The sequence below is a fragment of the Dreissena polymorpha genome, chromosome 2 (genome assembly GCF_020536995.1).
Source record: "Dreissena polymorpha isolate Duluth1 chromosome 2, UMN_Dpol_1.0, whole genome shotgun sequence".
NCBI classification, from domain to species: Eukaryota; Metazoa; Mollusca; class Bivalvia; order Myida; family Dreissenidae; genus Dreissena; species Dreissena polymorpha.
Genome location: NC_068356.1, coordinates 9,842,586 through 9,865,270, shown reverse-complemented (window position 1 = coordinate 9,865,270; position 22,685 = coordinate 9,842,586).

The following is a 22,685-nucleotide window of genomic DNA, read 5'->3' as shown; positions in this document are numbered from 1 at the left end:
AGATATTTGTTAACAACAAATGCGCGAATTTAATAATGCGGTGTTGTATGACATAGATCACTCAATTTAGTATGTGTCCGGACATATCTGACATTAACTTGCAGTTTATGAAGCAGGACTGATCTTTTAAAAAATGCAATCGATCATGACGATTAAATGGCATTTTGCTTGTAGATGTAATAGTTAATACCTATGTTAAATTTTGGACTATTTTTTCAAAGTCGTCAACTTTCAATTTGGAGTTAACCAATAGAATACTAAAACAAAAGCACAGCGAAGTAAAAAAAAAACACAATAAATAAACTTTAATATTTTCTCTTGTAAACAATTTTAATTTGAAGAAACGCAAAGCATACAATTTAAATTTAATTAACATTTATTCAATATTTTAAAGCATGTATTATGTTACCATTCATAAATCAAGCAAATTAAATGGAAACATTTGACTATTTTCAAAACAATTGTTTGTCTGCTACTATGGAAAGTACTAGAAGTCTAGCATTGATCTCAACGTGCTTATAGTGTATTTTACAACAAACACTCATTAACAAAACCGGTGCTTGATTAATGAAAGGTAGAATTTCGGAAATGTAAAAAACAACAGTTATATCAATATTCCAAGAGTCCAATAAATAATGATATTCTATGACGTTCTTATTTTTGATTTTTCATTCTATAAATGTGTTGTTGCATATGTAAGCAAAGTATGTGCGCACATACTAGTGTCGGGTTAAACACCATAATAATGTATTTCCTTTACTGATCAAAAAGGTGGTTATTGAAAAGCGGTAGTGGGGAATACATGTATGTTATATCATATCTATGTCGATCAGTCACTGAGTATGGTCAACGAAATTGAAATTTCATATAAAAATGCTCTATAACTTCAGTCTCAATACAGATTAAATGTCACCAGAATGCATGATTTTACGTTTCATTTTCAAAATTTTCTAGGGTGAGGACTTCCAAACCCCCTGATTGCAGGAGGGGAACACCCCTCCCGCACCTACTCAATAACAATCGTTGATGGGAAAATTCTCATCCCCCTTTTCAAACCCTGGCTACGGGCCTGTTTACACGTTTGATCAAATATATATAAAAATATATATTTTATAAAAATACAGGTGGGATTCAAACCAAAGCATAGAGCGCTATAAAACGACATTGCAATGCTTGAAAACCATTACCGTGCGCATGCGCATTTCGCTATTTTACAATTGATTTGAAGGGGCCTTTTCACGTTTTGGTAAATTGACAAAATTAAGAAAAAATGCTTCGGATTCGCAATTGTAGTAAATTCGGATTGTAGTAATGATATTTGTGAGGAAACAGTAACACTGACCATTTACCAAGCTCTAAAATATCCATAGTATGCATCTTTTGACGATTTTAAAACCTCAAAATTATAAAGCGTTGCAACGCGAAACGATTAAATAATTTGGAGAGTTCTGTTTTTGTCGTTATATTGTGTTATACTACGGCCACTGCTTATATAGAGTAACAAATTCATCACTCATCGTATGAGCACGGATGGCCGAGTTGTTTAAGCGAAGAAATTTTTCTCCAGGGGTCAGTTGTTCGACCCGGTTGAGGGTTACGTTTTTCTTTCTTTAATTTTTTTTCTTGTTTTGTTTACTGGAGCTTTGAAGATCCAAGGTTTACATTTGTTTACGACAATCACCGGTTGATGGAAAAATATTTATTTAACCAAATCGATTGCACCTGTTAATAAATTCATGTCATTACGGATATAATATATTTGGAGCTAATTGGGTTATAAATAGATAGTCAATTATTCGTTGCTTTTTAATCAGTCGTGCACCCGGATATTTATATAGTCATCGTTATGTGTCATTATTTAAAGACTGTGTGCTTGGCGCGGCTGTTGGTTTGCGCTTGGCGCGGCTGTTGGTTTACGCGCTTCTGCGGATTAAAAATTGACTTTCGTCGCATGTGACGTTGGTCGGTATTCACTATACAAATGGTCTAACTTAATAATGGTATTTCGGCCGCTCCCCAATCCGACCCCGCACACGAGACAGCACATAATTAAGCATTCGGCACGGACGAATCATATTAACAGAATCAAGTGCTTTCGGAAAAATAAATATAAAAATAGCAACGCAGTTATAACATTGTAAATAAAGTCATTTATTTAATTTAAAAATCTAAGTAGGTTTTCGCGACTGGCCCAATATTGACATTGTCGATTTAATATGTTTTGTATCCGTAAACAGATGATCATGACATTTCAGTTTATTTAACTGCGCGTTATGGCGATATGTCCTCAGTGTTTCGCTTGACTGATTTCACAAAATAAGTAAGTAAGTAAGTAAATAGTTTATTATAGTGACATGTGCATTTCGTATGGTATAAACAATAATATATACATATAAAAAAGCACCCGGCCCATTGGACCTATAAGTCACCTTAGCTGTTAAGCTCAATCTACACGTAAAGCATATATATACAGTTCTATGTCATTACAAGTGATGTACGAGTGGGACTGAGAAAACAGATAGCATATATACAGCAAATATATACAGCTTCAAGTGGTCCCGATTATGTCGTCAATGTTTAAAATATTATAGTTATTCATAGCAAAAGCAGCATAAAACAATTGGGTATACTGTAATATCAGAAAGCTAATATACTTTTATCAATAAGAGTTACAGCACTGATACAGATTCAAATTTACAGTGGATACATTACGGACTGCCTGAGCAAATATGCTTTAACAATGAACTTTGCAGTCTTCCTTGGGTATACATTTAATATATGACAAAACCTTTGTTCTGGGTTAAGATGGATAAAGTCGTGATTTATGAGAATATCACCAAACACGTCGTTCCTGATATTGTTATATAAATCACATACAAGTAGGAAATGTTTCTCATCTTCTACGGTCGTTAGATCACAAAACCTACATGTTCGATTATCAACTGGTTCACCAGCGTATCTTCCTGTCTCTATTCTCAGTGGTAATATTCCCGATCTAAACTGACATAGTAATGAGCGTTCATGTTTTGAGAGGTTCATCCTCACATAGTCTTCACACTTAAATTCCGATTTGAATGTTGCGTATGTTCTCAGTTTTGGCATGTTCAACACGTCTTGTGACCATTTGACTATATAATGTTGGGTCATCAAAGATTTTGCTGCATCCAGATCGATACATGATTTAGCGTGAAACCGATCGATAATCCCTAACGTTGATAGTATCTGCTTAACGTCGCTTGACCAATTATTCACACATTTGGTATAATCAAAATTAAACACTTTTTTGGTGAGTCTATTGTCATCCATTTTAATTAGCCTATTCCAGAACCTGAGGACACATACCCATCTTCCATACAAGGTTGGTTTCCAGCCAGAGTCTCCATAAAGTGCCGGTAGTGGGGTAAATCTATGCACGCCCATGAAATATCTTAATGCTCGGTTGTGTACATTGTCAAGTGATTGATATGTCTTAGAGCCCCACACCGAAGCACTATATTCAAGAATTGGTGTAATGCATGCGGTGTATAGTTTTTCAAACGATTGGAACCGGAAGTGTTTCATGTTATGAATCTTGCTAATTAAGCTTCCAAGCGCCCGACCTGCACCCTTTGCCAACGCCTCGCAGTTCGCACTGAAGTCGTTTCGTTCATCGAAAATCACTCCAAGGTATCGGTACTGCGCTACTGTTTCCAGGATGTTTTCACCAACTCGGAATTCCTTATCCGTCCGCGATGTTCTGCCCCGCCGGAAGTGAACGGTTTTCGACTTATTGGTGTTAATTATCACGCGCCAACGTTTGCACCAGTCGTGGAGGGTATTAAGCATGATTTGTAACTTTTCCTCGTTGTTTGAAACTAGCACAATATCGTCCGCATACATAAGAATGGACACGTTTGCCTCTCCCACTGAAATACCTAGGTCAAGGTCATTGATTTCTTTCACAAGGTCATTAGCAAAGATAGCGAACAAAGTCGGCGATAAACAACACCCCTGTTTGACCCCTGAATCGCAGCTGAACCAGTCTGTTAATTTATTATTTATACGTATACACGATGTGGCACTTGTGTATATATTTCGTATGGAGTTATAGACCTTTCCATCAATTCTATGTAGCAGCAATTTGTAGAGCAGCATATAGCGGTCTATAAAATCGAAGCATTTTTTTAAATCAATAAAAGAAGCAAATACCGAGTTATTGTTCCTTATAATGCTGTTCAAAGTGTAAATGTGGTCTTCGCAAGATCTCCCAGCCCGGAATCCATTCTGCTCGTCCGCTAATATATCATCGTTATCCAGATATGTTGTAATTCTTTTGTTCAAGAAAGCACTATAAAGTTTGCTTGTGCATGTCAGTAAGCTTACTCCTCGGTAGTTAAGCGGCACACGTCTATCAGAGTTGTGGTCCTTGAGTATAGGACAAATAACGGCTTTTCTCCAGCAGGACGGAATTAAACTGCTATCAAATATCAATTGAAATAAGTGTTGCAATGTAACTATGACCGCCGGGAATTTAAGCACTTCATATGGTATGTTATCATGACCACACGCCGAACCAGACCGTGCGTGCATAACAATAGTCGTTAATTCTTCAATACTTATGTTACGGTTCATTTGTTCATTGGACACATATAGGGGGTCCTGCATGTTCATTTCCAATAGATGTTTATGAAGTTTCGCTCGGTCATAATGTTCCTCATTAAAATCGCCGTTGTTATCCCCGTTGTACAAATTACTAAAGTCCAATCTCCATCTCTCAAACACTGTTCGCTCATTTCTTATTATGTTACCATTGTCCACTATTTCTATTGGTATGGAATTGTCTTTTCTAGGCCCAAGATTTTGTATTTTTCGCCAAAACTCCGTAGGATTGTTACATGACATATCCTCTATTTCGAATGCTTGTGCCGCTCTATATACGCGTTCTGATTGTCGTAATTGTTTGTCGAACCTGTTTCTGGCATTAACATAATCTAACCGAAGTATCGATTTATGTTGATTATTTCCCTTGTACTTCACAAACGAGCGTTCTTTGATGCGCAAAACGTCCCATAATTGCTGTAACTCGTCACACCAGTATGGCTTTGACACTTTTCGCCGTTTATTAGTCTTTTTACTGGCATTATAGGTTGGAATATGAGCCTTCATTTCGTCTGTGATGGCGTTACACAAAGTGCTATATATCGAGTCTATATCTTCCTGGTTTTCTCGTGCACTTTCGATCTGTGAGATGATGGAAATAATAGCTGTTGCCACCCTTTCATTTTGCATAAAGTCTGGTGGTATGCAACGCAGTTTAAATCGCACATTATCGGTTGGAGTAGGATTACTATTGTCATTGCTATTCGTATTATAATCCCTACATTGAAACTCGGTCACGAGCGCAGAATGATCGGGTAATCTTGCTCGTTGACCTAATAATCCAAGTAGGTCATTGTCACTCGCAATCTCTTGTGCCGTTAATACCTTAAAGTCACTACATTTCGACAGTGTCTCGTGTGGAACGCATATGTAGTCCACCACCGCCCGGCCTTTGTTTGATATTGAAGTGTAATTATCATAATTGTAACGGCCATTTAGAACACAACACTTTGAGTCGTTCAAAAAGTCTATCAGCTCTTGACCATGGCGATTACCTGTATTGTCAAGTGTTCTGCGCGCGGGAATAGTATCGCATTGATATATAGTATCTGATAACGTTCCAATTCTTGCATTAAAGTCCGCGCCGATAAACAGGTCATCGCAATCATTGTGTGTATATAGCTGCGTTAAGAGATGTGCGAAGAAAGATTGGGCGTCTCGACCTCGTGTTGAATTTTCTGGCGGCAAGTAACAGGAATAAACTATGAAGTCCGACCCTGTATAACTATGCTCAAAACGTAAGCCAAGTATTCCCTCAAAAGATTTATCCACAATTGTTATATTATACTGATCACTGAGTCCATTTCTCACTAAAATGCCTACTCCTCCAGACGCCTTTGGAGCGTCCCGGTGAATATTTGTTCGATTAAAACCGAACCACGAATAACCGTCTATATTTACACAATCATCGGTTTTCAAATGTGTTTCACACAACGTAATTATATCCGCATCTATCGCATTAATAATTCCAGTTCGAAGCTTGTGATTTTCACGTGTCCAACCGCATACGTTAATATGCGCTATCCGCATAATTCCAAAGGGTCGGGATGACTCCTAGTTCACATTACCTCGGTTGTCATGTTGTTGACGCGGTTGAATTCTGCCATTAGCATCAACCCGGAAGTTCTTTCCGTCGGGCATCTGGCGCAGTAAAGCACGTGCGTTCATTTCAATCAGTCTTTCCGCGTGCGATTTACAACTTTTTACATATACGTCACTATATTGCTGTAAGTCTTTTAAACACATCTTGCTTCTGAGAACTTTGATTTTTTCTTGAACATTATGGAAGGTTATTTTCACTGGCCCTGGTTTATCCTGTATTCGTGCTCGGAATCTTACTACTTTCATTATTCTGACCTGTGTTTTGACTTCATGGCCTAGGGCGTCGATCAAATTCTGAGCTTTCTGAAGTAAGTCCTCGCCGTTATCATATGGTAAACCACTTGCAATAACGGATATGTCCGTATTATCTAATCGAGCGCTTGGGTTAAATGTCCGCTGACCTTGATCTTGTATACCGTTATTGGTTTCCATTTGATCGCCTGAGGGTACACTTGTATTTGCAGTCTGTGATTGCTCTATTGTGGCGACACGATCCTTCAATGACTGAATAGTAGACATTACCTCATCAATTCGATAGCCTTGTTTCTGTACGTCCGATGCAATTTCCTTGCGTAGGGATGCCACCTGATCATTAATGTTCTTTAACATTTCATTTTTAAATCTATCCAATTTAATGTCGAACATTTTCGTCATTTCATCTTGTCCTTGTTTCAGTCCCTGCATCATGTTCATAAGCATCGCAAACTGATTACTGTCCATACCACCGCTGCCTACTTGTGGCGCACCGCTCCCTTGTTGAGCGCTCGGCGTATACCCCGTTGCCATGTTTTCCGCGACCTGTTCTGTATTCTTGGACGTGTGAGGGGAGAATACAGAGTTTAAGTCCTTCGATAAGTCTAGTTCAGCGTCGTCGCAATCGCCCAATAACTCAAACTTATTGTAGGTATACTCACTGTTATATAATACCCCGTTTGTCTCGTTGAGTACCTGGCTCAAATCGACGTCCACTATCGATTCGTACTGTGCTCGGGCGCCTTGTTTAAAGGGTTTTCTCAGTGATTTTGTTTCTGAGTCCGATTCACTGCTCTTTTTACGTTTCGGTTTCCGATTAACTCGACCCATATGGCTGATAAACGTATTTCACTCACGAGTCACCGATCCGATATAGCCATTCACAGCATGGTCATGTTCCGTAGAATTATGTTTCGTATAAAGTGCGCCGCACTAGAGCGTGACGATTTTTCAATCATGTGTGGTCTTATAATACCGTCCTGAGCGAAAAAAATTCTCAATGGCCGAAGGACGTATTTTAGTATGGACTTAAATCTATACAGTGGTGTTAAGTGTCAATATAGCAACAATATGGATGATGTGTAATAATACCAGTTCTATATCCTCGGGTAATATAATCCGATATAATCCTATATCACTATATCACTATAACACTGTACCGATCGTATCTATTGTCAATATATTCGAGCTCGAGTGATTTTAATCCGATTCACTGGTAATTGATACAATCACGCTAAAACGTACACTGACAGGAGTTCACGAAAATTGTCCAGATCATCCAGGATCTACTTCAGATTTACAAAATTTGCATCGCGAAAATAGAAGAACAATTTGTTTTCATACCAATACCGTCATCAGTTTTAACACTTCAAATGTACTTTTTGTGGAATTTTCCTGATAATTGTTATGTCCACCAGTAACTCAATTTTCAGTCACGTAGCTATATTAATTATATTTATAAGTCCCAGAAACTTAGGAGCACAAAAAACACGTCCACTTGCACCACTTGTTCATATATAAAATACAAAATACAATTATGTGCGATCACCTAAAATGATTATTGGAGGTTTTCTGTTACACTAAGAACTTAAATCGTAATGTTCACAGTTTGTCAAAATAAAAATTGACAAATTGGAATTGTAATAAAGAAACAAAATAATGGTGCAATGTATTCCATATATTAGATCCGGATTGAATAACAAAATACAAAATACAATTATGTGCGATCACCTTAAATGATTATTGGAGGTTTTCTGTTACACTAAGAACTTAAATCGTAATGTTCACAGTTTGTCAAAATAAAAATTGACAAATTGGAATTGTAATAAAAAAACAAAATAATGGTGCAATGTATTCCATATATTAGATCCGGATTGAATCCGAGGTTAGGGGGCTGGTAATATTTTTGAAAAACATAATTTGTTTTCTTGATATTATACTTGCTTTAGAATAAATAAATAAATAACATAATGTTTGTTTGCTAGGTAATGTTTTATTAAAAACCGTTAAAATCTTGGCATGACTTTAGTGAATTAATTAAACGCAGATTTTCGACTACACAGTTTTTCAACGGACAATTCATCATATTACAATTCGATATGATACTTAAATTAACTGAGCGTATTGAATGAAACAAGTTCTCTTTCGCACTCATGTTTTAACATTTACCGTTAAACAACCTTTATATGAAAATATACAATTGTGTCACTCAAGGTTTACTTTTTTTATCTTTCTTTAATTTTATTCTTGTTTTTTTACTGGAGCTTTTTAAATTTAATGTTTACATTTATCAATATTAGCATTTAATAAACTTTAATACATGCCAAAATATGAGTAAAGGCCCCTTTATGTATGTTTTTGCATTTCTTGATGTTAATATATTGTGTTTGTTCAACTTATCCCAGTGATACAAAGGACTCAGCTAGTATAATTCCGCCGACGGGCTATTTTCGTAATGAATGGAGATTTTGTTTCCTAAAATTTAAAAGAAAATATGTATAGCACATAATTGATGTTCTTTTTTTGTGTTTATACCGAACGTAACCATGAGGTAATACATGTATAATTTAGTTGTAATTTCAATAAAAATAAAATTATTTTAATATAAATTCACATGCTTTAGTATTCAAAACCTTGTCTATTCCAGTTTAATCACCGGCTGATCGAAATTATTTCTTTAACCAAATCATTTGCACCATATGCTATTAATGTCGACATAACGAGTATTATGCATTAAAGGGGCCTTTTTACAGATTTTGGCATTTATTGAGGTTTGTCATTATATGCTTTATAATAATAAATATAAATATTGGATATAAAAAGTTCCATTAAAAAAACAATAATAAAGATAAAGAAAAAAAACAGTAACCGTCAACGGGGCTCGAACCACTGCCCCTGGAGACTTGGAGTAAAAGTCTACTGCTTAGACCACTTGGCCATCCTTGCTTACACCATGAGTGATGTAGTTTATACTTTATATAAGCAATCCTCATAGAATCACAAAATATAACGAAACCAATAGAACTCTCCAAATTATTTAATCCTTTCGCGTTTTAACGCTTCGTAATTTTCAGGGTTTTAAATCGTCAAAAGATGCACATAATGAATATTTTAGAGCGTGGCAAATGTTCAGTATTACTGTTTCCTCACAAATATCATAACTACAACGAAAATTTGCGAATCTGAAACATTTTTTTTAATTTTGTCAATTTACCGAAACGTGAAAAGGCCCCTTTAAGAGATATAAATGTAGGGCTTTAAATCAAAGGTCGCCCATTCGTTATTTTTCAAACAGTCGTATACACGGATAATTATATAATAATCAATCTGCAAATTTTCAGTATTACTGTTTCTCACAAATATCATAACTACAACGAAAATTTGCGAATCAGAAACATTTTCTTATTTTGTCAATTTACCGAAACGTGAAAAGGCCCCTTTAAGAGATGTTAATATAGGGCTTTATATCAAAGGTCGCCTATTCGTTATTTTTCAAACAGTCGTTTACACGGATAATTATATGATAATCAATCTGATTCATTAAATAATTTAATTGAAGCACGTATGACTGATGACTTCCTATTCACATCTGCTGTGATTGGCCCGGGAAATTACACATGGCCATGAGGTGAGCGCAGAGATGTTTGTTAACAACATAGGCGTGAATTTAATAATGCGGAGTTGGATGACTCAATTTAGCATGTATCCGGACATATTTGACATAAACTTGCAGTTTATGAAGCAGGACTGACAGCCTATGTTGCGTAAGTATTCCGACTGGCGATTTATCAGTTAGCTTAAAATAATAAACGTGAAAAACGATTGTTTCTTAAGCCTGTGATTTTCCCTAACGAGTACAAGATCTTAACAGCTTTTCTCAAGACATTAGGTAAAGAATCATTGCAATCAACTAAAAAAATCGTTATCTCCTTATTGGGATGCGTTTGTTACAGCAACTTCAATGTCTGCCTTATTCTAGTATTTACGCGCGCAAATCTCATAGTGCAAATTTACCCGCATGATGTTGTAAATTGATCAATTGATTTAACGTCTTTTATTAAAGGTCATTTTTTTTTTTTTTATTTATGCTCACATACGTCTGGTTTTAAAAAAGTTGAAATTTTTTCTAACGAAATACACCATTGAACCGTTATTTTAATTGTGATTCGTTAATTATAATAATGCATAAGCAATCAAAATGCAAGGTCTTTAGCGTGGCTATTAAATAAATGTGTTATACCAGACGCTACACCTTATTTTTTATGTTATATAAACATGATATATAAATATATATATTAATGTTTATCTTAAGCCTGGGTAGTATAACTTTGTGAGCATTTTGTAGCAACTTTTTTTTTGTTTGACTGACCAATCGCTTAACGTTATTTTGCTGAAATGACATTGCAACGTCGAGTAAAAATCTTTCCGAACAAATTACAGAACAAGATTCACATTTATAAAATATAAAATAAATCGAGTAAAAATCTTTCCGAACAAATTACTGAACTAGATTCACATTGATAAAATATAATTTTACATAAACACGTGTCATATACTGTATCCGTTTAAATATGCATGTGTTTGTTTTCGAATATTAATGTCTTTTCCCCAGAAAAACGCCCCACGCTCTTTGAATAATTGTGTTCGGTCGCGGTACGTAAAAAAACGTCATTGCATGTTTACAAATTGCTCTACAAACGCAGCGTATCACTTAAGAGATTGAACAATGAGGTTTAAGCACTTTTTTATCACGCTTCAGTGTAGTGGCAGAAGCGATAATATAGACGCGCATGAGTGACTTTCCACGCGACACCCGTATTATAAAGCGTGGCAAACTATACGTTGTGAACATTTAACTTTACGCTGTCTTGTTTCTTGAATGAAGTTTATGTTTTACAACTGTTATAAATCTCAACAGTACAGTTATACGTAAGGAATGCGAACGGTTTAAATAAATTTAATTAATTGCAATACCGCATTTAGCCTGTCGAGGAATAACTCATTGTTGAGCATTATCAGGTAACATTAATATTACTATTTATTTTGTTAGCATTCCCAGGAATTTAATGCAATTGTGGGGTGTGTTTTTTCAAAAGAAATAAATTAATAAACTACCCGTATATAAAGTATTTACAATGATTAAGTGATTTTATACGTGAAAAAATGCACACTGTGTTCGCATTCGATCATATAAAATGCAATCGATACTGATAATTAAATGACATTTATGCTTGTAGATTTAATAGTTAAGACTTATGTTCAATTGTTGACTTTTTTTCAAAGTCGTCAAGTTTCAATTTGAAGTAAACCAATAGAATGCTACAAAATGCAGCACAGCGAAGTAAAAAAAAAACACACAACAAAAACTTTTTTTCACGTGTTTAATATGAAGAAACGCAAAAATCATTACATTTAAATTTAAGTAAAATCAATACAATATTGTAATGCACGTATTATGTTTGCCACTTTAAAGCGAATTATGGGTATTGTATATCGCTTCATTACAACTTTGTATTGGCTGTTTATTTAAAAACAGAATGTTTAGAAAAACCGATACCAGGAAACAATTAGTTTTTTTACTTAATTCGTATATAGGTTCTGCTGTTTAAGTTAGACTCGATGTAAACGTTAATAATTAAGTATTATGCAGTGATGGGAGAAATCGGACATGTTTACTGTTAAAGATGTATGTTCAAATAGAAATCGTGTAGAGAACACAGATAATAATAATATAATAATTATAACAAATAAAATAAAATAAAATAAATAAATATAAAATCGTTTCGTTTTCCTGGAAAACAAAAGGGCCTTTAATGTATTTCAATTTTAGTTTTTACCCAATTGCATTATCATTATAAATACAAGTTACACGGTTGTGAGACTTCATCGGCCTAAACGTATAGAAACTCTTTTTTTTTGTCGTCACTGTAAAATAATGGATACTTGTATATTGTCCGCCATGCAACCGCAATGTTGCAATATCGATCCTTACATTGAACCATATTGCCACAGATGAGTTAAAGATATTGTGTTCGCTATGTAATTACATGTACTGCATTCCAAATTCAATCCACAGTGAAGAATATATTTACACTTAAAAGGCAAAAATAAAAAATAATACAATTTTAATAGAATGCAATAAAAAGGGCAAAAAATAATGATTAAATTATTATTGAGTGCAATTTCTAAACTGTCCGCAAAACATTTGGGATATTGAAAATTCAGTCCTTACATGAAACATATTGTTACAGTAAGTTTTGGTTATGATGTCCGCTTTGTATATTTATCTTACATTGAGTCATAGATATTTGCTTTCGTTTGAAAAATAACTACAGATCGCATCAAATACCACGATACCATGATAAGTAATCGAATATTCGCATTCTATTCGATCGAATATTCACATAATTAGTATTTTATACGTTTGTGATAAATGCAAATGTATGTATCGATTGGAGTACTTTCTTTCATCTATAATGGGGTTAATATGTGAAACTTGATGTTTTTTACTTTTTTAGGAGATTTAACACGATAGTTGTAATGTGAGTGCCCTTGTTAACTAGTGAACTATGAAGTAAACAGCCCGAAATATTTTGCTCGTCAATGAATGACGATTTGATAGTCGATGACATTAAAATAGACCTGTTCGTTTATTGGAGCATAATATTGCTCAATCTAAGTTAGTACGGTTTACTTTTGTTCAAAATGTTCGTTTATTTCGTTTTTGTAAAAGAGTAACTAATGACGTCAGTTTCGTTAATGCCGTTTAAAATAAGTGGTTGAAAAAGAAATTGTTTGACTTGATAAAAAAAGCCCACATTTTGTACTTTTAAAAGTTAAAAGCGTGTATATTATTATCCTAAATCCTTGTGTTGTTATACTATAATAATGGTTGGTGTTAGTAAAAGACTACGAACGCATTTACTAATATCCTTAAGATATAGGCTATAAGTATTTGTGTACTCTTATCATTATCGAAGTCAGAAAATTTTGATCAACGTTTTAATTTAAAGGCACGGCTACTATTTTACTGCCGATTGACTATTTTATCTTTCCTTAAAAAATACAACTGATGTAACACATACACGCGCGCGGTCGACATTTAAAATTCCATATTTATTTAAACGAATGTCATAGTGTTAAAAAGGTCACTCAAGCCCAAGTCTCACTTTTGCCGGTAGAGCCCCGGTCCATCCCGTTTGCTAACGCCGGTCGACCTGCGAGAAAAAGGGATGATTCGTAGAATTGTTGGAATGCGGTCACACTATTTCCCAGTGCCGCCCCGGTTGAAGCCGGTCAACAGCCCGGCAGAGTCCCGGTCAACCCCGGACTGGCTACGGTGTACCCCGGTTAAGTCCCAGCAGAGCCCCGGTTGTCGCCGGTATTGCCCCGGTAGAGCCCCGGTGAAAGCCGGCAGCGTTCCGGCAGAGCCCCGGTATACCGTAACTCCGCCGGCACTCATCGGGGCTATACCGGCATCAGACCCCGGCAGAGCTACGGCAACGCCCCGGTTAAACACCTATCGTCGTCGGTAATGCCTGGCGGAGCCCCGGTGAATGCCGCTCGCGTCCCGGCAGAGTACCGGTTTACTTATGTACCGTAGCTATACCGGGACTCTGTCGGCATTCACCGGGCTCCATCGGGGCGTTGCCGTAGCTCTGCCGGGGTCTGAATGGGCCCCGGTGGAGCTACGGTGCCGTCCCGGTGCTTCCCGGGCCGCGCCGGTCGTTGCCGGTCCTTCCCGGTGACTCCCGGTTCATCCCGGAGGTATTAAACATTTTAATACTTTCCCGGTGGAGCCTTGGTTGTCCCCGGTTCATCCCGGTCGTCGCCGGTGGAGCCCTGGTTCATCCCGGAAGAACCCCAGTTCATCCCGGATCACGCACCGGGGCTCCGCTGGCATCATAGTGAGACTGGGCCTTCAAGCAACATACGCAAAGATCGTTTTACAGATAGTTGGCTGCGAGACAGGACAATGAGTTAAGACGTACCGGTAATTTCTGATCAACAAATAGCGGTAATAACCGTCAATAACAGTCAATTCACGAACTGTGGTATTAAAAACTTCTTCACGTATCTCATGAATTTCAAAAATAAGCATTTTAAACACTTAAAACCCAGTGACTGTAATTAGAAGAAACATTAGAGAATTTGTGTAAGTCACCCGGTCTTTGAGCTATGCTGCGACCGTGAAGACAAGCAAAATACTTATTATTTAAGTAAACCATAGGCCAGCTTCAATAAATGACCAAACACCAATATTTATGAAAAGACATAAATAGAAAAAAAAGATAATTGAAAAATAAAGCTAGGTTTCGGTATAAATAACGATTAATTATAAAAGAACTGAATTGCCATCTTGAAATAATTGTTTAAATTTAAACTTTAGAACAAGTGTTGCTGACCTACATGTACGTTATATCATATCGTGTAAGATATTTCTTGTCACTATAGAGATTGTTATATCTCTTAAATCCTCTCCGTTGCCACTTGTCTAGGTGGCATTCTGGCAGTCAAAATGTAAGCGTTATTTCGATTTTTGATTCTTTCAATGCATCGTCTTTGTCGTCCTCCTCGGCCTCCTCTTCTCCTCCTCCTCCTCATCATCAGCCACAGCACAAGCATCAGCCTCGTAATCATCAGCATGAGACTCATAAAAATAATAACCATCAGGACTAGCATCATCACGAACACAACCACCACATCCACCACAACCACCATGATCATCAAATGCATCATCATCATCATCATCATCATCATCATCATCATCATCATCATCATCATCATCATCATCATCATCATCATCATCATCATCATCATCATCATCATCATCATTATTATTATCATCATCATCACCGAGATGTCAACAGGGTCAGCAACATTTATTGCAATCTGAATGAGAATACGCGCAATCAGACATGCGAAAAAAACACATTTTTTGCGATTTTTCACGAGACAGATTTCCATATGGTGTTCACCATCGTCATACATGTATATACAATACACAATTATTTAAAATAACGACACATCAATACACACAAAGTACCAAGGCAGGTGTGTAAATATTCGGAATTCAAATAATGAATTCGTAAAAATGTATAAACTTACAGGTTCGCTACGCTAGTACTACTACTAGAAGTATTAGTAGTAGTAGTAGTGTAGTAGTAGTAGTAGTAGTAGTAGTAGTAGTAGTCGTAGTAGTAGTAGTAGTAGTAGTAGTAGTAGTAGTTGTAGTAGTAGTAGTAGTAGAAGTAGTAGTAGAAGTATTAGTAGTAGTAGTAGTAGTAGTAGTAGTAGTAGTAGTAGTAGTAGTAGTAGTAGTAGTAGTAGTAGTAGAAGTAGAAGTAGTAGTAGTAGTAGTAGTAGTAGTAGTAGTAGTAGTAGTAGTAGTAGTAGTAGAAGTAGTAGTTGTAATAGTAGAAGTAAAAATAGTAGTATTAGTAGTAACAGCAGTAGTAGTAGTAGTAGTAGTAATATTTGTTGTTGTTGTAGAAGTAGTAGTAGTAAAAGTAGAAGTATCAGTTGTAGATGTACCAACAGTTGAAGTCGTGTTTGCTACTGTTGTTGATGATGTTTTGTTGAACTCTTAAAGTATGTTTGAATATACATATTTGTTACAATGGTTTAACTTTTTTCAATGTTTGATTGTAATATGTACGCATACAGTTCATCATTTCAAATATATCTGCGTCATGCGAATGTACTCCCATTTCAACCCTTCCAAATGCTATACAGTAACGACACGAATATGATGCGCATTATATTTCCATTAACCTTCAAAATAGCACAGTTATGGCATGAGTTCATTTGGATTAAGTTTAACATTTTTTTACGATGTTCTAACGTGCTGCTGATTGTAGTCCAATTGTGTAGATGTGATTAAGATTATCAAACGTTACTCTTGTTAGTGTGTTTTATCTAAAAACGTAAAACCGAGTTTTATTAATAATGTAATAGCATAGATAAAAAGTATTCTATATTATACAGAAAACGTCATAAAAAAGTGTTGTTCTGTACAGAAATAGTGAACGCAACTTTAAAGCAAATATCACAAAAAGAAGTCAGTCACGAAAAAAGTATCGTTTTTTTTGTAGAAACGCACATGTGTTTTCCACTAAATAACGGGTGTGAAAGTTTTTTTCATAGGTAATTTTTAAGTAAGTGTAAACATTGTGATATGAAGATAAGTATAAGTAGCATGTTTGTTTACCCGCGAGTCTCCTTTTTTAATCTGGTTTAATAGCTCATCCAACATTTGCGGAGACCAAGACCACGTATGTGGCGTGAACGTTTAAAGAACAACAACAAAAACTGCAATATTACCTTCGGAATTGAGCTACGAACAAGAGCGGCTCAAAATGTCGGAAGGTGGACTTTTGAATCCGGCTTTTCACTATGACGAAACGGTGACCAGTCAGGTCGGGACGGACCACAAACCGCTCAGGAAATGCCAAACCGATCCGATTAATAAAAAGGAAAGCGCCATTATAAGAATACCCGAAGGTTCGTATTTTACCATAGGCCTTTATAAGCTGCGCTAACCAGTATGATGAAACTTTTTACATGCATGGAAACCCGATTCCAATACTCTTAAATGCTATTTAAATCTTAAATAAGATGCTTTGTCGGACCGTATTTGGTACAAAAACGAATATGTACAAGTTTGTACCATATTCGGCCGAATATGGTACAACTGTCTAATTGTACCATATACGTATCTGCAGTTTTGGGGTAAAATGCCTGACCGAATATGGTACAAACTTGTACCATATTCGGATGAAAAATGTACCACATTCGTTCCGAATATGATACACACTCATCATCGTAATCATCATCATCATCATCATCATCGTTATCTCATCATCATCATCATCATCATCGTTATCTCATCATCATCATCATCATCATCATCATCATCATCATCATCACATCAATTATCAACACCCCAATGATCATCATCGTTGTTATCTTTACCAACACCACCATCATCATCACCATCAAAACCAACATCATCATATCCATTATCATGATCGTAATGGTGATCACAAAAGTTTTTTTTGTGATGATAATGACAGCGATGTTTTCGGTCGATAATGAGGATGTTGTGATGATGATGACGACGATAAGAATATCATCATCATCATCGGCCAATAACCATCGCCATCATCATCATCACAAATATTTTGTTATCATCATCATCATTATCATCATCGTCGGCCGATAAACATCGCCGTCATCATCATCTAAAAACTTATCATCATCATTATAACCATCATCATCGTCCGATAAACATCGCTGTCATCATCATCCCAAAACGTTTGTTATCATCATCATCATCATCATTATCATCATCATCATCATCATCACCACAATCATCAAACCCCAATCATCATAACCACTGTCATCATCATCACCACCACCATCATCATCACAATTTTTTTACCATCATCATCATCACAAATGTTTTGTCATCATTATCATCACATATTCATTTTACATTTTGTATTTTATAATTTGTTTCATTCAAGAGATTCAACAAACTTGTACTTTTTTCATTTATTGGTATACTGACAGGATTTTTCAAAGTAATATTGAAGAACATAGAACAGCATTTAAATTTTAATCCAACTGTAGCATTTTGACAAGACATAATATACATATATACATTCATTTTAGTAGCAGCCAAAATATCCCAAATGTGCTTCGTAAAAAGTTACCAGTAAATGAGCAAATGACAACAAATTTCCGGTAGAAGAACATAATCATCAATCACAAAAATAACATAACAGGTTTCCAAACACCGATATACATGTATATTTCACCTGTAATGTCTGTACATGACATCTATGATATCATACCAACCGATTCCACTAACACGCAAACGCAGCCATGCGTTTGCCCATTTTGGCCCCTTGATGATTTCTTTTATTGCCGAAATAAGACCGCTGTTTCTGCCCGCTCTTGTTAATAGGAAACGAACGCTAACAGGATTTCTGTTACTAGTATCTAGTCCAATATCCGGCCGAATGTAAATTCTAGGTGTTTGCAAACTCATTGACCTTATTAAATCTCTAAAGGGTTTGCCGACCTTCGCCAACACAAACTGGATTGACTGGTTTGATTGTATGCAGAACTAAAAAATTTCAACTTGAATGTGAAGTGGTAACATCAGAAATGGAAAAGTCGTTCGCTTCTGTGCCCTCCTATTGTTTATCATATCTTGAAGCTCTTTCAGGGCTGAACACACAGAGACGTCACCGTTGTCGCCAGAGTCACCGTTGTCGCCGGAGTCACCGTTGTCGCCAGACGCAGCGTTGTCGCCGGAGTCACCGTTGTCGCCGGAGTCACCGTTGTCGCTGGAGTCACCGTTGTCGCCGGAGTCACCGTTGTCGCAAGAGTCACCGTTGTCGCCAGACGCAGCGTTGTCGCAAGATGCAGTGTTGTCGCCGGACGCAGCGTTGTCGCCGGAGTCACCGTTGTCGCCAGACGCAGCGTTGTCGCCGGAGTCACCGTTGTCGCCGGAGTCACCGTTGTCGCTGGAGTCACCGTTGTCGCCGGAGTCACCGTTGTCGCAAGAGTCACCGTTGTCGCCAGACGCAGCGTTGTCGCCAGATGCAGTGTTGTCGCCAGACGCAGCGGTGTCGCCGGAGTCACCGTTGTCGCCAGAGTCACCGTTGTCGCTGGAGTCACCGTTGTCGCCGGAGTCACCGTTGTCGCAAGAGTCACCGTTGTCGCCAGACGCAGCGTTGTCGCCAGATGCAGTGTTGTCGCCAGACGCAGCGGTGTCGCCGGAGTCACCGTTGTCGCCAGAGTCACCGTTGTCGCCAGACGCAGCGTTGTCGCCTGACGCAGCGTTGTCGCCAGACGCAGCGCTGTCGCCAGAGTCACCGTTGTCATACGACTGTTCTAAGCGTGATATTATGTCCTTGTACACGCGTTGATTGATACGGATACTAACGTAATGCATGCCAAATCCTTCTGGGAAATACCCCAATGCAATTGTTCCAACATCACCATCGAACTTTCCATCTGCTGACACAATTGATGAGTGTTCTAGTCCTCGGGTAGAAACTACCAGGCACTGCAAATTATATTCTCTCATAAGTGCAATGAGCGTGAGGTTGTCGCCGTATGTCCCATTCTTAGACATATTCTTAACGTATTCATCAAATGTTTCATCATAGACAAAAGTTTCATAGAAATATCTGTTTTCTACAATGTGATGGACTGCTTCCTTACGTAAAGCATCTACGTCTTTGTATATACCAATTTTACCAAGTTGATGCGATATAGCAGCAAATTGACAATTTCCATCCGGATTTGGGTCCATGGCAATATTCACCCCATCCAACAACTGCAGATTTTCATGGTGTGTTAAAACATGATAGTACTTAGTTCTGTGATTTTGTTTCTCTGAGCGGTTCTGTTTTAATGAATGTTTTTTAATTTTTCGTTGTTTCTCTAACGCAACAGTTAGGCTAGTCATGTTTTCGACCCCAACCGATTTGCTTACGAATCCAAGTTCGGGTTTGTTCGGTACTTGAAATGACACGATATAAACACCATTTCGTTTTACTTTTTCTACCTTGCCTTCGATAACATATCTTTTGGTTGGCACCCTGGATTTTCGAAAGGGATAGCGAATTAATACTGTCTCTCCTACTTTGTACTTGCTTGGGGAAGTTGCGTATTTCAACAGCGACCTGTAAGCCTTTTTATTTGCTCGCCGTATGGTTTTCTTTATTTCACGAGAACTATGACGTTCTTTGGTAAAAACATGACTTCTTCCGTAGTAGGCTTCAAAGGGCGTGAGACCCCCAAGAACTCGTTTGAAACTTGTGTTTATGGCATAGGCTAAATCTTGAAGCCCTTCGACCCAGTTAAATCCACGTTTACTTTTTGTTGCAAATAGAATCTTGGCCTTTATAACACTGTTTGACCTTTCACACTTGCCCTGTGATTGAGGATGATACGGCCTACTATTGATCATTTTGATGTTGTACTTGTTCAACAAAAGTTTCATACTAGGGCCTTTAAATTCCAGTCTGTTGTCACATTGGATGATGTCAGGGGCAAGGTTAACCATCAACACGTCCTCTAATGCCTTTGCAACTTCACGCGAACTCTTCGTTTTCAGGGGTTTTGGCATAACGTACCTAGAATAAACGTCCACGACTTGTAGAATATAACTGTATGTGGACCCCTTGTAGCTAACACTTTGATTTTTCATGTTAATTATGTCAATCTGCCATCTTTTGCCTGGTTCCTCTTCTGTAATTGTCTTTGGCTTTGGCTTGTTTGTAAATCTCGGATACTTCTCATGGTAATACTTGCTATTGTACAGTATTTCAAGGATAGCTTGTTCCGAGAACCACGTGTAATTTACTTTCAGTTTGTTGTAAATAACCCTTGCTCCACATCCTTTGTTTTCCATGAACATCTTCTCAACAAATCTAGGAAGATCTTCTTTCACAAGGACTTGCTTTCCGCCACACAATAAAGAACCCCGGTCACCAAGCTCGAAGTCCTTACGTTTTCTAATCATGGCCAAACAATTATTCTCTTCAGGTGTCCGTTTCTTCACAGGGACATCGAACGATCCGTTTAAACATCTGACAATAATGTCGTACTTCGACCTGGGCAAGCACCCTACTTGCTTCCTTTTTCTCCTAATTGCTTCCTTCATCTGAAATAATATAATAAGTTATTATACATTTATACTTCATTAGTTAATAGAGCTTGTATTGAACACCGCGTGTCGAAAACGAATGTCTCACGACATGAGCTGAGCTAAAAGCACTCGTCTGATAGCTCCGCTAAAATTTACAATCCGAACTTCCGGGCAATATGCGCAATGAAAGTAGCAAGTACTTCATGTAAAGTTTCATTGAAATCCAACCGAATTCAAATTCAGGGGAAAAATAGCGGGCAAACTTATGGCGGTCAACGGACAAACGGTCTGTAGAAACCAATGCTACGTGGATGGAAGGGATATAAAGAAGGGGCCCTGGGGGCCTAGGTCGCTCACCAGAAGTCACGACTAGGCAGGGTTCGAAGGTCAAAGACCTATAAACTCCATAAAATTTAAAATGTTCAAATCTACAGATTACAGGAGCTCGATCTGATTTTGGTGGAAAATACACTTTCGAAAAAATGACTGTAGCTTAAATATTTTAGCAGTTTAGGAGTTACGCACCCGGAAGGAATGCCACGGACAATTGGATAGACGGACGGACAACTGCAAATGCACTCTGAGGGGGGGGGGGGGGGGCATAAAACATAAAAATCAATGCATGTTAAAACATCAATGCATATTAAGACAACTGAAAATTAAAATTATGTACAGTACTTACTGTCAAGAATTCTTTTGAAGTTTGAAGAAAGTTTTGGATTTCAATTCTTTCTAGTCGAAAATCACAACTTTTCTTGCCGACCGCCAAGTCAAATATGGTTACTGACTTCTGAGTAAGACTCGTGTGCAAAATTCCCGCCTTTTTAAAGCGGCACGTTATCAAAGAAAAAATCGGAAACTTCAAAGCTTTGTCGGCTTCTCAGCAATATGACGTCGGAACGACAAATCAACTTTACAAAGTAATGTTTAGGAATACAGTCACACCTGTCTAAAGCAGCCAGTCAAACATCCTTATTTTTGGAGAGATATATTCATTTAAAAGAGCTCAAAATCTCTTAAATCGGATTTTGGTGAAAATACACTTTCGAAAAAAAAAGTTTTAAAAACTTGAAAATTGCTATTAATGATCTCCACGAAAGTATCTGGCCCGCCCGGGACTCGAACCCAGGCCGCCTGCGTGCCAATCTGACGCGCAACCGACTGAGCTAGCCGGCGAAACAGTTACACAACCAGCAAAATCCATGTAAAGTGTGGTTAGGTTAGCTGTTTCTGTTACTGCTAGTTACGACGACGACGACGACGACGACGACGACGACGACGACGATGATGATGATGATGATGATGATGATGATGATGATGATGATGATGATGATGATGATGATGATGATACTTTTGTCACTTCCAATATTAGGTTAATACAATGTATTTGAGTTTGAAAAAAAGTTTACACATCGGCAGACTATTTCATTTATTAAGAAATACATAATTTATGTACCATATACGTAGGCCATTTTCATTTTTATGAGTTTTTTTGGTATGTACCAAATACGTTTTGGCGAGC